At 52.2% G+C, this 13344-nt stretch overlaps 8 non-coding genes across 8 annotated transcripts; all 8 read left to right on the top strand.

The window, feature by feature from the left end:
- The first annotated feature begins 831 nt into the window (after nt 1-831).
- Trnag-ccc (transfer RNA glycine (anticodon CCC)) lies at nt 832-903 on the top strand. The gene has a single exon. It is a non-coding gene; the product is annotated as a tRNA-Gly (tRNA).
- Nucleotides 904-2591: 1688 nt separating this feature from the next.
- Nucleotides 2592-2663, top strand: Trnag-ccc (transfer RNA glycine (anticodon CCC)). The gene has a single exon. It is a non-coding gene; the product is annotated as a tRNA-Gly (tRNA).
- Nucleotides 2664-4351: 1688 nt separating this feature from the next.
- Trnag-ccc (transfer RNA glycine (anticodon CCC)) lies at nt 4352-4423 on the top strand. The gene has a single exon. It is a non-coding gene; the product is annotated as a tRNA-Gly (tRNA).
- Nucleotides 4424-6111: 1688 nt separating this feature from the next.
- Trnag-ccc (transfer RNA glycine (anticodon CCC)) lies at nt 6112-6183 on the top strand. The gene has a single exon. It is a non-coding gene; the product is annotated as a tRNA-Gly (tRNA).
- Nucleotides 6184-7871: 1688 nt separating this feature from the next.
- Nucleotides 7872-7943, top strand: Trnag-ccc (transfer RNA glycine (anticodon CCC)). Its single transcript has one exon. It is a non-coding gene; the product is annotated as a tRNA-Gly (tRNA).
- Nucleotides 7944-9631: 1688 nt separating this feature from the next.
- Trnag-ccc (transfer RNA glycine (anticodon CCC)) lies at nt 9632-9703 on the top strand. Its single transcript has one exon. It is a non-coding gene; the product is annotated as a tRNA-Gly (tRNA).
- A 1688-nt stretch (nt 9704-11391) lies between these two features.
- Nucleotides 11392-11463, top strand: Trnag-ccc (transfer RNA glycine (anticodon CCC)). The gene has a single exon. It is a non-coding gene; the product is annotated as a tRNA-Gly (tRNA).
- Nucleotides 11464-13151: 1688 nt separating this feature from the next.
- On the top strand, nt 13152-13223 carry Trnag-ccc (transfer RNA glycine (anticodon CCC)). Its single transcript has one exon. It is a non-coding gene; the product is annotated as a tRNA-Gly (tRNA).
- The last annotated feature ends 121 nt before the right edge of the window (nt 13224-13344 follow it).

The following is a 13344-nucleotide window of genomic DNA, read 5'->3' as shown; positions in this document are numbered from 1 at the left end:
TCTCCTCTTCCTTAAAAACGGCCCCGCCAATCACGTGAGCATGTATCTCTTTTCCTTGACTTTCTCTCACCTTATACTTGGAACCCAGAGCAGCAACACCACGAAGACGAAAAACGGCCCTGAGAAGATTTCTCATCTCAGCCTGGAAAATTGACGTTCCGCTACCAGTAATCGAACCCTGGCCTCCTGTGTGAAAGCCAGGTATCCTAGCCACTAGACCATACCGGACATACCTCAAGTATCAGCTACGTGTGAATGGGTCCAGAAATATTTCTCCTCCACGAACTTTACGGCCGAATCTGGCGACAACGCTGAACTCTGTCCGCCACCACGATCCCGCTTACTCACTCCCAAAGCGCCCAAGTCATACTACACAAACATCGCTTTCAGTCTCAAGTGTAAGTAGCAAAACTATAATTAGTAATAACTGGAAACAAACACTCTCACGTTGACGCAAAGGAGCCTGGGTGGTAATAAACTGTAAACACGGCTTTACCTCGCAAAAGCTATGCTGTGCGTTTCACCGTCGTGGAGAGAAAATGAGATGGCTGGGGTGAGGGTCGAACGTACGCCCTTGAGAAGACGTCACGCGCTGCCCACTGCGACAGGGAAGCACACAGGAATTCTTTTCCCACCATGCCGAACACGACAGGGTGGACTTCTCAGCGGAAGTCAGTCCTGCGTCTAGTTACAGTGCATCGCCCTGGAAGCGGCGTGGACCCGCGTTCGGATGTGCGGGCGGGCAGGGCGCCTGCAGCAGGGTCGCTTCGGCCTCTGGTGGCAGCAGGGGCGGCAACGCATCGCGACACAGGATGCGTGCAGCTGAATGCGGCGGTGGTGGTGTAACGGTCAGCATGGTTGCTTCCCAAGCAGTTGATCCGGGTTCGATTCCCGGCCACCGCAAGAGGGCTGTCGTTTTTGCGTAGCGCAATAGTGTGTGTTCAACACCATGCGATCCTCGAAATTGCCAAGTGTCGCTGCACAAGTAGTATCTGCTCGTCTCTCGCCTCGTTGCAGCTAAGTGGGCGGCCCCTTCATCGTGTGTCGACTTGGCCCGACTTTGCTCGACTGCCGCTCGCTGCCGCTCGGCGGCAGGGCCAATATGACAGAAGCAGTACGACAATCGGCTGCGAGAAACACGCTAATCAAGACTACCTTTCCTTTCCAATTCGAAAAGCTAAATTTTCATTTACAAATTTCGGAATTCTCACTGCTCCCCTACAGTGTTATCTACGATATTTGGGAAATTATCTGTGGGTTCGTACGGTTCTGTTACTGCCAAAGTCGTTCCTGCACTTTACGTTCGCTCTTTTTGCAAAGAACCTCTTTAAATTTTGGATCCTATGTTCGTTAACGTAATTTAAATTGCTGTGGGAGGCATCATAGCACATCAACACTGTAACACAAAAGGGGGAGAGTGGGGGTGAAAGGGGAAAGGTCCAATAGCACGCAGAGATCCCGCCTATCACCCATGTAATCACTAACCACGCCCACCTCTGCTTAACTTCATTAATCGAAAGGGAGCCGGCCGTTGGCTACCCCTGAGCGAAACGTTCAGACTTGTAGCTCGATGTGCAGATCATTTGGAATCTACGTGGCAGAGTCTCGCGGGAGACTGCATTTCCTATTGGCGGAGAAAGTGGGATGGCCTGTGGAGGGATCGAACCCATGACCTTCTCGTTACCAGCACGACGCTATACCCCAAAGGGCTAACGAGCCACGCAACACTGTCGCATCAGCAGTCCAAAACCGCAAAATCATCTCCTCTTCCTTAAAAACGGCCCCGCCAATCACGTGAGCATGTATCTCTTTTCCTTGACTTTCTCTCACCTTATACTTGGAACCCAGAGCAGCAACACCACGAAGACGAAAAACGGCCCTGAGAAGATTTCTCATCTCAGCCTGGAAAATTGACGTTCCGCTACCAGTAATCGAACCCTGGCCTCCTGTGTGAAAGCCAGGTATCCTAGCCACTAGACCATACCGGACATACCTCAAGTATCAGCTACGTGTGAATGGGTCCAGAAATATTTCTCCTCCACGAACTTTACGGCCGAATCTGGCGACAACGCTGAACTCTGTCCGCCACCACGATCCCGCTTACTCACTCCCAAAGCGCCCAAGTCATACTACACAAACATCGCTTTCAGTCTCAAGTGTAAGTAGCAAAACTATAATTAGTAATAACTGGAAACAAACACTCTCACGTTGACGCAAAGGAGCCTGGGTGGTAATAAACTGTAAACACGGCTTTACCTCGCAAAAGCTATGCTGTGCGTTTCACCGTCGTGGAGAGAAAATGAGATGGCTGGGGTGAGGGTCGAACGTACGCCCTTGAGAAGACGTCACGCGCTGCCCACTGCGACAGGGAAGCACACAGGAATTCTTTTCCCACCATGCCGAACACGACAGGGTGGACTTCTCAGCGGAAGTCAGTCCTGCGTCTAGTTACAGTGCATCGCCCTGGAAGCGGCGTGGACCCGCGTTCGGATGTGCGGGCGGGCAGGGCGCCTGCAGCAGGGTCGCTTCGGCCTCTGGTGGCAGCAGGGGCGGCAACGCATCGCGACACAGGATGCGTGCAGCTGAATGCGGCGGTGGTGGTGTAACGGTCAGCATGGTTGCTTCCCAAGCAGTTGATCCGGGTTCGATTCCCGGCCACCGCAAGAGGGCTGTCGTTTTTGCGTAGCGCAATAGTGTGTGTTCAACACCATGCGATCCTCGAAATTGCCAAGTGTCGCTGCACAAGTAGTATCTGCTCGTCTCTCGCCTCGTTGCAGCTAAGTGGGCGGCCCCTTCATCGTGTGTCGACTTGGCCCGACTTTGCTCGACTGCCGCTCGCTGCCGCTCGGCGGCAGGGCCAATATGACAGAAGCAGTACGACAATCGGCTGCGAGAAACACGCTAATCAAGACTACCTTTCCTTTCCAATTCGAAAAGCTAAATTTTCATTTACAAATTTCGGAATTCTCACTGCTCCCCTACAGTGTTATCTACGATATTTGGGAAATTATCTGTGGGTTCGTACGGTTCTGTTACTGCCAAAGTCGTTCCTGCACTTTACGTTCGCTCTTTTTGCAAAGAACCTCTTTAAATTTTGGATCCTATGTTCGTTAACGTAATTTAAATTGCTGTGGGAGGCATCATAGCACATCAACACTGTAACACAAAAGGGGGAGAGTGGGGGTGAAAGGGGAAAGGTCCAATAGCACGCAGAGATCCCGCCTATCACCCATGTAATCACTAACCACGCCCACCTCTGCTTAACTTCATTAATCGAAAGGGAGCCGGCCGTTGGCTACCCCTGAGCGAAACGTTCAGACTTGTAGCTCGATGTGCAGATCATTTGGAATCTACGTGGCAGAGTCTCGCGGGAGACTGCATTTCCTATTGGCGGAGAAAGTGGGATGGCCTGTGGAGGGATCGAACCCATGACCTTCTCGTTACCAGCACGACGCTATACCCCAAAGGGCTAACGAGCCACGCAACACTGTCGCATCAGCAGTCCAAAACCGCAAAATCATCTCCTCTTCCTTAAAAACGGCCCCGCCAATCACGTGAGCATGTATCTCTTTTCCTTGACTTTCTCTCACCTTATACTTGGAACCCAGAGCAGCAACACCACGAAGACGAAAAACGGCCCTGAGAAGATTTCTCATCTCAGCCTGGAAAATTGACGTTCCGCTACCAGTAATCGAACCCTGGCCTCCTGTGTGAAAGCCAGGTATCCTAGCCACTAGACCATACCGGACATACCTCAAGTATCAGCTACGTGTGAATGGGTCCAGAAATATTTCTCCTCCACGAACTTTACGGCCGAATCTGGCGACAACGCTGAACTCTGTCCGCCACCACGATCCCGCTTACTCACTCCCAAAGCGCCCAAGTCATACTACACAAACATCGCTTTCAGTCTCAAGTGTAAGTAGCAAAACTATAATTAGTAATAACTGGAAACAAACACTCTCACGTTGACGCAAAGGAGCCTGGGTGGTAATAAACTGTAAACACGGCTTTACCTCGCAAAAGCTATGCTGTGCGTTTCACCGTCGTGGAGAGAAAATGAGATGGCTGGGGTGAGGGTCGAACGTACGCCCTTGAGAAGACGTCACGCGCTGCCCACTGCGACAGGGAAGCACACAGGAATTCTTTTCCCACCATGCCGAACACGACAGGGTGGACTTCTCAGCGGAAGTCAGTCCTGCGTCTAGTTACAGTGCATCGCCCTGGAAGCGGCGTGGACCCGCGTTCGGATGTGCGGGCGGGCAGGGCGCCTGCAGCAGGGTCGCTTCGGCCTCTGGTGGCAGCAGGGGCGGCAACGCATCGCGACACAGGATGCGTGCAGCTGAATGCGGCGGTGGTGGTGTAACGGTCAGCATGGTTGCTTCCCAAGCAGTTGATCCGGGTTCGATTCCCGGCCACCGCAAGAGGGCTGTCGTTTTTGCGTAGCGCAATAGTGTGTGTTCAACACCATGCGATCCTCGAAATTGCCAAGTGTCGCTGCACAAGTAGTATCTGCTCGTCTCTCGCCTCGTTGCAGCTAAGTGGGCGGCCCCTTCATCGTGTGTCGACTTGGCCCGACTTTGCTCGACTGCCGCTCGCTGCCGCTCGGCGGCAGGGCCAATATGACAGAAGCAGTACGACAATCGGCTGCGAGAAACACGCTAATCAAGACTACCTTTCCTTTCCAATTCGAAAAGCTAAATTTTCATTTACAAATTTCGGAATTCTCACTGCTCCCCTACAGTGTTATCTACGATATTTGGGAAATTATCTGTGGGTTCGTACGGTTCTGTTACTGCCAAAGTCGTTCCTGCACTTTACGTTCGCTCTTTTTGCAAAGAACCTCTTTAAATTTTGGATCCTATGTTCGTTAACGTAATTTAAATTGCTGTGGGAGGCATCATAGCACATCAACACTGTAACACAAAAGGGGGAGAGTGGGGGTGAAAGGGGAAAGGTCCAATAGCACGCAGAGATCCCGCCTATCACCCATGTAATCACTAACCACGCCCACCTCTGCTTAACTTCATTAATCGAAAGGGAGCCGGCCGTTGGCTACCCCTGAGCGAAACGTTCAGACTTGTAGCTCGATGTGCAGATCATTTGGAATCTACGTGGCAGAGTCTCGCGGGAGACTGCATTTCCTATTGGCGGAGAAAGTGGGATGGCCTGTGGAGGGATCGAACCCATGACCTTCTCGTTACCAGCACGACGCTATACCCCAAAGGGCTAACGAGCCACGCAACACTGTCGCATCAGCAGTCCAAAACCGCAAAATCATCTCCTCTTCCTTAAAAACGGCCCCGCCAATCACGTGAGCATGTATCTCTTTTCCTTGACTTTCTCTCACCTTATACTTGGAACCCAGAGCAGCAACACCACGAAGACGAAAAACGGCCCTGAGAAGATTTCTCATCTCAGCCTGGAAAATTGACGTTCCGCTACCAGTAATCGAACCCTGGCCTCCTGTGTGAAAGCCAGGTATCCTAGCCACTAGACCATACCGGACATACCTCAAGTATCAGCTACGTGTGAATGGGTCCAGAAATATTTCTCCTCCACGAACTTTACGGCCGAATCTGGCGACAACGCTGAACTCTGTCCGCCACCACGATCCCGCTTACTCACTCCCAAAGCGCCCAAGTCATACTACACAAACATCGCTTTCAGTCTCAAGTGTAAGTAGCAAAACTATAATTAGTAATAACTGGAAACAAACACTCTCACGTTGACGCAAAGGAGCCTGGGTGGTAATAAACTGTAAACACGGCTTTACCTCGCAAAAGCTATGCTGTGCGTTTCACCGTCGTGGAGAGAAAATGAGATGGCTGGGGTGAGGGTCGAACGTACGCCCTTGAGAAGACGTCACGCGCTGCCCACTGCGACAGGGAAGCACACAGGAATTCTTTTCCCACCATGCCGAACACGACAGGGTGGACTTCTCAGCGGAAGTCAGTCCTGCGTCTAGTTACAGTGCATCGCCCTGGAAGCGGCGTGGACCCGCGTTCGGATGTGCGGGCGGGCAGGGCGCCTGCAGCAGGGTCGCTTCGGCCTCTGGTGGCAGCAGGGGCGGCAACGCATCGCGACACAGGATGCGTGCAGCGGAATGCGGCGGTGGTGGTGTAACGGTCAGCATGGTTGCTTCCCAAGCAGTTGATCCGGGTTCGATTCCCGGCCACCGCAAGAGGGCTGTCGTTTTTGCGTAGCACAATAGTGTGTGTTCAACACCGTGCGATCCTCGAAATTGCCAAGTGTCGCTGCACAAGTAGTATCTGCTCGTCTCTCGCCTCGTTGCAGCTAAGTGGGCGGCCCCTTCATCGTGTGTCGACTTGGCCCGACTTTGCTCGACTGCCGCTCGCTGCCGCTCGGCGGCAGGGCCAATATGACAGAAGCAGTACGACAATCGGCTGCGAGAAACACGCTAATCAAGACTACCTTTCCTTTCCAATTCGAAAAGCTAAATTTTCATTTACAAATTTCGGAATTCTCACTGCTCCCCTACAGTGTTATCTACGATATTTGGGAAATTATCTGTGGGTTCGTACGGTTCTGTTACTGCCAAAGTCGTTCCTGCACTTTACGTTCGCTCTTTTTGCAAAGAACCTCTTTAAATTTTGGATCCTATGTTCGTTAACGTAATTTAAATTGCTGTGGGAGGCATCATAGCACATCAACACTGTAACACAAAAGGGGGAGAGTGGGGGTGAAAGGGGAAAGGTCCAATAGCACGCAGAGATCCCGCCTATCACCCATGTAATCACTAACCACGCCCACCTCTGCTTAACTTCATTAATCGAAAGGGAGCCGGCCGTTGGCTACCCCTGAGCGAAACGTTCAGACTTGTAGCTCGATGTGCAGATCATTTGGAATCTACGTGGCAGAGTCTCGCGGGAGACTGCATTTCCTATTGGCGGAGAAAGTGGGATGGCCTGTGGAGGGATCGAACCCATGACCTTCTCGTTACCAGCACGACGCTATACCCCAAAGGGCTAACGAGCCACGCAACACTGTCGCATCAGCAGTCCAAAACCGCAAAATCATCTCCTCTTCCTTAAAAACGGCCCCGCCAATCACGTGAGCATGTATCTCTTTTCCTTGACTTTCTCTCACCTTATACTTGGAACCCAGAGCAGCAACACCACGAAGACGAAAAACGGCCCTGAGAAGATTTCTCATCTCAGCCTGGAAAATTGACGTTCCGCTACCAGTAATCGAACCCTGGCCTCCTGTGTGAAAGCCAGGTATCCTAGCCACTAGACCATACCGGACATACCTCAAGTATCAGCTACGTGTGAATGGGTCCAGAAATATTTCTCCTCCACGAACTTTACGGCCGAATCTGGCGACAACGCTGAACTCTGTCCGCCACCACGATCCCGCTTACTCACTCCCAAAGCGCCCAAGTCATACTACACAAACATCGCTTTCAGTCTCAAGTGTAAGTAGCAAAACTATAATTAGTAATAACTGGAAACAAACACTCTCACGTTGACGCAAAGGAGCCTGGGTGGTAATAAACTGTAAACACGGCTTTACCTCGCAAAAGCTATGCTGTGCGTTTCACCGTCGTGGAGAGAAAATGAGATGGCTGGGGTGAGGGTCGAACGTACGCCCTTGAGAAGACGTCACGCGCTGCCCACTGCGACAGGGAAGCACACAGGAATTCTTTTCCCACCATGCCGAACACGACAGGGTGGACTTCTCAGCGGAAGTCAGTCCTGCGTCTAGTTACAGTGCATCGCCCTGGAAGCGGCGTGGACCCGCGTTCGGATGTGCGGGCGGGCAGGGCGCCTGCAGCAGGGTCGCTTCGGCCTCTGGTGGCAGCAGGGGCGGCAACGCATCGCGACACAGGATGCGTGCAGCGGAATGCGGCGGTGGTGGTGTAACGGTCAGCATGGTTGCTTCCCAAGCAGTTGATCCGGGTTCGATTCCCGGCCACCGCAAGAGGGCTGTCGTTTTTGCGTAGCACAATAGTGTGTGTTCAACACCGTGCGATCCTCGAAATTGCCAAGTGTCGCTGCACAAGTAGTATCTGCTCGTCTCTCGCCTCGTTGCAGCTAAGTGGGCGGCCCCTTCATCGTGTGTCGACTTGGCCCGACTTTGCTCGACTGCCGCTCGCTGCCGCTCGGCGGCAGGGCCAATATGACAGAAGCAGTACGACAATCGGCTGCGAGAAACACGCTAATCAAGACTACCTTTCCTTTCCAATTCGAAAAGCTAAATTTTCATTTACAAATTTCGGAATTCTCACTGCTCCCCTACAGTGTTATCTACGATATTTGGGAAATTATCTGTGGGTTCGTACGGTTCTGTTACTGCCAAAGTCGTTCCTGCACTTTACGTTCGCTCTTTTTGCAAAGAACCTCTTTAAATTTTGGATCCTATGTTCGTTAACGTAATTTAAATTGCTGTGGGAGGCATCATAGCACATCAACACTGTAACACAAAAGGGGGAGAGTGGGGGTGAAAGGGGAAAGGTCCAATAGCACGCAGAGATCCCGCCTATCACCCATGTAATCACTAACCACGCCCACCTCTGCTTAACTTCATTAATCGAAAGGGAGCCGGCCGTTGGCTACCCCTGAGCGAAACGTTCAGACTTGTAGCTCGATGTGCAGATCATTTGGAATCTACGTGGCAGAGTCTCGCGGGAGACTGCATTTCCTATTGGCGGAGAAAGTGGGATGGCCTGTGGAGGGATCGAACCCATGACCTTCTCGTTACCAGCACGACGCTATACCCCAAAGGGCTAACGAGCCACGCAACACTGTCGCATCAGCAGTCCAAAACCGCAAAATCATCTCCTCTTCCTTAAAAACGGCCCCGCCAATCACGTGAGCATGTATCTCTTTTCCTTGACTTTCTCTCACCTTATACTTGGAACCCAGAGCAGCAACACCACGAAGACGAAAAACGGCCCTGAGAAGATTTCTCATCTCAGCCTGGAAAATTGACGTTCCGCTACCAGTAATCGAACCCTGGCCTCCTGTGTGAAAGCCAGGTATCCTAGCCACTAGACCATACCGGACATACCTCAAGTATCAGCTACGTGTGAATGGGTCCAGAAATATTTCTCCTCCACGAACTTTACGGCCGAATCTGGCGACAACGCTGAACTCTGTCCGCCACCACGATCCCGCTTACTCACTCCCAAAGCGCCCAAGTCATACTACACAAACATCGCTTTCAGTCTCAAGTGTAAGTAGCAAAACTATAATTAGTAATAACTGGAAACAAACACTCTCACGTTGACGCAAAGGAGCCTGGGTGGTAATAAACTGTAAACACGGCTTTACCTCGCAAAAGCTATGCTGTGCGTTTCACCGTCGTGGAGAGAAAATGAGATGGCTGGGGTGAGGGTCGAACGTACGCCCTTGAGAAGACGTCACGCGCTGCCCACTGCGACAGGGAAGCACACAGGAATTCTTTTCCCACCATGCCGAACACGACAGGGTGGACTTCTCAGCGGAAGTCAGTCCTGCGTCTAGTTACAGTGCATCGCCCTGGAAGCGGCGTGGACCCGCGTTCGGATGTGCGGGCGGACAGGGCGCCTGCAGCAGGGTCGCTTCGGCCTCTGGTGGCAGCAGGGGCGGCAACGCATCGCGACACAGGATGCGTGCAGCGGAATGCGGCGGTGGTGGTGTAACGGTCAGCATGGTTGCTTCCCAAGCAGTTGATCCGGGTTCGATTCCCGGCCACCGCAAGAGGGCTGTCGTTTTTGCGTAGCACAATAGTGTGTGTTCAACACCGTGCGATCCTCGAAATTGCCAAGTGTCGCTGCACAAGTAGTATCTGCTCGTCTCTCGCCTCGTTGCAGCTAAGTGGGCGGCCCCTTCATCGTGTGTCGACTTGGCCCGACTTTGCTCGACTGCCGCTCGCTGCCGCTCGGCGGCAGGGCCAATATGACAGAAGCAGTACGACAATCGGCTGCGAGAAACACGCTAATCAAGACTACCTTTCCTTTCCAATTCGAAAAGCTAAATTTTCATTTACAAATTTCGGAATTCTCACTGCTCCCCTACAGTGTTATCTACGATATTTGGGAAATTATCTGTGGGTTCGTACGGTTCTGTTACTGCCAAAGTCGTTCCTGCACTTTACGTTCGCTCTTTTTGCAAAGAACCTCTTTAAATTTTGGATCCTATGTTCGTTAACGTAATTTAAATTGCTGTGGGAGGCATCATAGCACATCAACACTGTAACACAAAAGGGGGAGAGTGGGGGTGAAAGGGGAAAGGTCCAATAGCACGCAGAGATCCCGCCTATCACCCATGTAATCACTAACCACGCCCACCTCTGCTTAACTTCATTAATCGAAAGGGAGCCGGCCGTTGGCTACCCCTGAGCGAAACGTTCAGACTTGTAGCTCGATGTGCAGATCATTTGGAATCTACGTGGCAGAGTCTCGCGGGAGACTGCATTTCCTATTGGCGGAGAAAGTGGGATGGCCTGTGGAGGGATCGAACCCATGACCTTCTCGTTACCAGCACGACGCTATACCCCAAAGGGCTAACGAGCCACGCAACACTGTCGCATCAGCAGTCCAAAACCGCAAAATCATCTCCTCTTCCTTAAAAACGGCCCCGCCAATCACGTGAGCATGTATCTCTTTTCCTTGACTTTCTCTCACCTTATACTTGGAACCCAGAGCAGCAACACCACGAAGACGAAAAACGGCCCTGAGAAGATTTCTCATCTCAGCCTGGAAAATTGACGTTCCGCTACCAGTAATCGAACCCTGGCCTCCTGTGTGAAAGCCAGGTATCCTAGCCACTAGACCATACCGGACATACCTCAAGTATCAGCTACGTGTGAATGGGTCCAGAAATATTTCTCCTCCACGAACTTTACGGCCGAATCTGGCGACAACGCTGAACTCTGTCCGCCACCACGATCCCGCTTACTCACTCCCAAAGCGCCCAAGTCATACTACACAAACATCGCTTTCAGTCTCAAGTGTAAGTAGCAAAACTATAATTAGTAATAACTGGAAACAAACACTCTCACGTTGACGCAAAGGAGCCTGGGTGGTAATAAACTGTAAACACGGCTTTACCTCGCAAAAGCTATGCTGTGCGTTTCACCGTCGTGGAGAGAAAATGAGATGGCTGGGGTGAGGGTCGAACGTACGCCCTTGAGAAGACGTCACGCGCTGCCCACTGCGACAGGGAAGCACACAGGAATTCTTTTCCCACCATGCCGAACACGACAGGGTGGACTTCTCAGCGGAAGTCAGTCCTGCGTCTAGTTACAGTGCATCGCCCTGGAAGCGGCGTGGACCCGCGTTCGGATGTGCGGGCGGGCAGGGCGCCTGCAGCAGGGTCGCTTCGGCCTCTGGTGGCAGCAGGGGCGGCAACGCATCGCGACACAGGATGCGTGCAGCGGAATGCGGCGGTGGTGGTGTAACGGTCAGCATGGTTGCTTCCCAAGCAGTTGATCCGGGTTCGATTCCCGGCCACCGCAAGAGGGCTGTCGTTTTTGCGTAGCACAATAGTGTGTGTTCAACACCGTGCGATCCTCGAAATTGCCAAGTGTCGCTGCACAAGTAGTATCTGCTCGTCTCTCGCCTCGTTGCAGCTAAGTGGGCGGCCCCTTCATCGTGTGTCGACTTGGCCCGACTTTGCTCGACTGCCGCTCGCTGCCGCTCGGCGGCAGGGCCAATATGACAGAAGCAGTACGACAATCGGCTGCGAGAAACACGCTAATCAAGACTACCTTTCCTTTCCAATTCGAAAAGCTAAATTTTCATTTACAAATTTCGGAATTCTCACTGCTCCCCTACAGTGTTATCTACGATATTTGGGAAATTATCTGTGGGTTCGTACGGTTCTGTTACTGCCAAAGTCGTTCCTGCACTTTACGTTCGCTCTTTTTGCAAAGAACCTCTTTAAATTTTGGATCCTATGTTCGTTAACGTAATTTAAATTGCTGTGGGAGGCATCATAGCACATCAACACTGTAACACAAAAGGGGGAGAGTGGGGGTGAAAGGGGAAAGGTCCAATAGCACGCAGAGATCCCGCCTATCACCCATGTAATCACTAACCACGCCCACCTCTGCTTAACTTCATTAATCGAAAGGGAGCCGGCCGTTGGCTACCCCTGAGCGAAACGTTCAGACTTGTAGCTCGATGTGCAGATCATTTGGAATCTACGTGGCAGAGTCTCGCGGGAGACTGCATTTCCTATTGGCGGAGAAAGTGGGATGGCCTGTGGAGGGATCGAACCCATGACCTTCTCGTTACCAGCACGACGCTATACCCCAAAGGGCTAACGAGCCACGCAACACTGTCGCATCAGCAGTCCAAAACCGCAAAATCATCTCCTCTTCCTTAAAAACGGCCCCGCCAATCACGTGAGCATGTATCTCTTTTCCTTGACTTTCTCTCACCTTATACTTGGAACCCAGAGCAGCAACACCACGAAGACGAAAAACGGCCCTGAGAAGATTTCTCATCTCAGCCTGGAAAATTGACGTTCCGCTACCAGTAATCGAACCCTGGCCTCCTGTGTGAAAGCCAGGTATCCTAGCCACTAGACCATACCGGACATACCTCAAGTATCAGCTACGTGTGAATGGGTCCAGAAATATTTCTCCTCCACGAACTTTACGGCCGAATCTGGCGACAACGCTGAACTCTGTCCGCCACCACGATCCCGCTTACTCACTCCCAAAGCGCCCAAGTCATACTACACAAACATCGCTTTCAGTCTCAAGTGTAAGTAGCAAAACTATAATTAGTAATAACTGGAAACAAACACTCTCACGTTGACGCAAAGGAGCCTGGGTGGTAATAAACTGTAAACACGGCTTTACCTCGCAAAAGCTATGCTGTGCGTTTCACCGTCGTGGAGAGAAAATGAGATGGCTGGGGTGAGGGTCGAACGTACGCCCTTGAGAAGACGTCACGCGCTGCCCACTGCGACAGGGAAGCACACAGGAATTCTTTTCCCACCATGCCGAACACGACAGGGTGGACTTCTCAGCGGAAGTCAGTCCTGCGTCTAGTTACAGTGCATCGCCCTGGAAGCGGCGTGGACCCGCGTTCGGATGTGCGGGCGGGCAGGGCGCCTGCAGCAGGGTCGCTTCGGCCTCTGGTGGCAGCAGGGGCGGCAACGCATCGCGACACAGGATGCGTGCAGCGGAATGCGGCGGTGGTGGTGTAACGGTCAGCATGGTTGCTTCCCAAGCAGTTGAGCCGGGTTCGATTCCCGGCCACCGCAAGAGGGCTGTCGTTTTTGCGTAGCACAATAGTGTGTGTTCAACACCGTGCGATCCTCGAAATTGCCAAGTGTCGCTGCACAAGTAGTATCTGCTCGTCTCTCGCATCTGTCTCGCGTGTGT

This window comes from Schistocerca gregaria, unplaced genomic scaffold (assembly GCF_023897955.1).
Source record: "Schistocerca gregaria isolate iqSchGreg1 unplaced genomic scaffold, iqSchGreg1.2 ptg001085l, whole genome shotgun sequence".
Lineage (NCBI taxonomy): Eukaryota > Metazoa > Arthropoda > Insecta > Orthoptera > Acrididae > Schistocerca > Schistocerca gregaria.
This window is presented reverse-complemented; position numbering and strand designations above follow the sequence as displayed.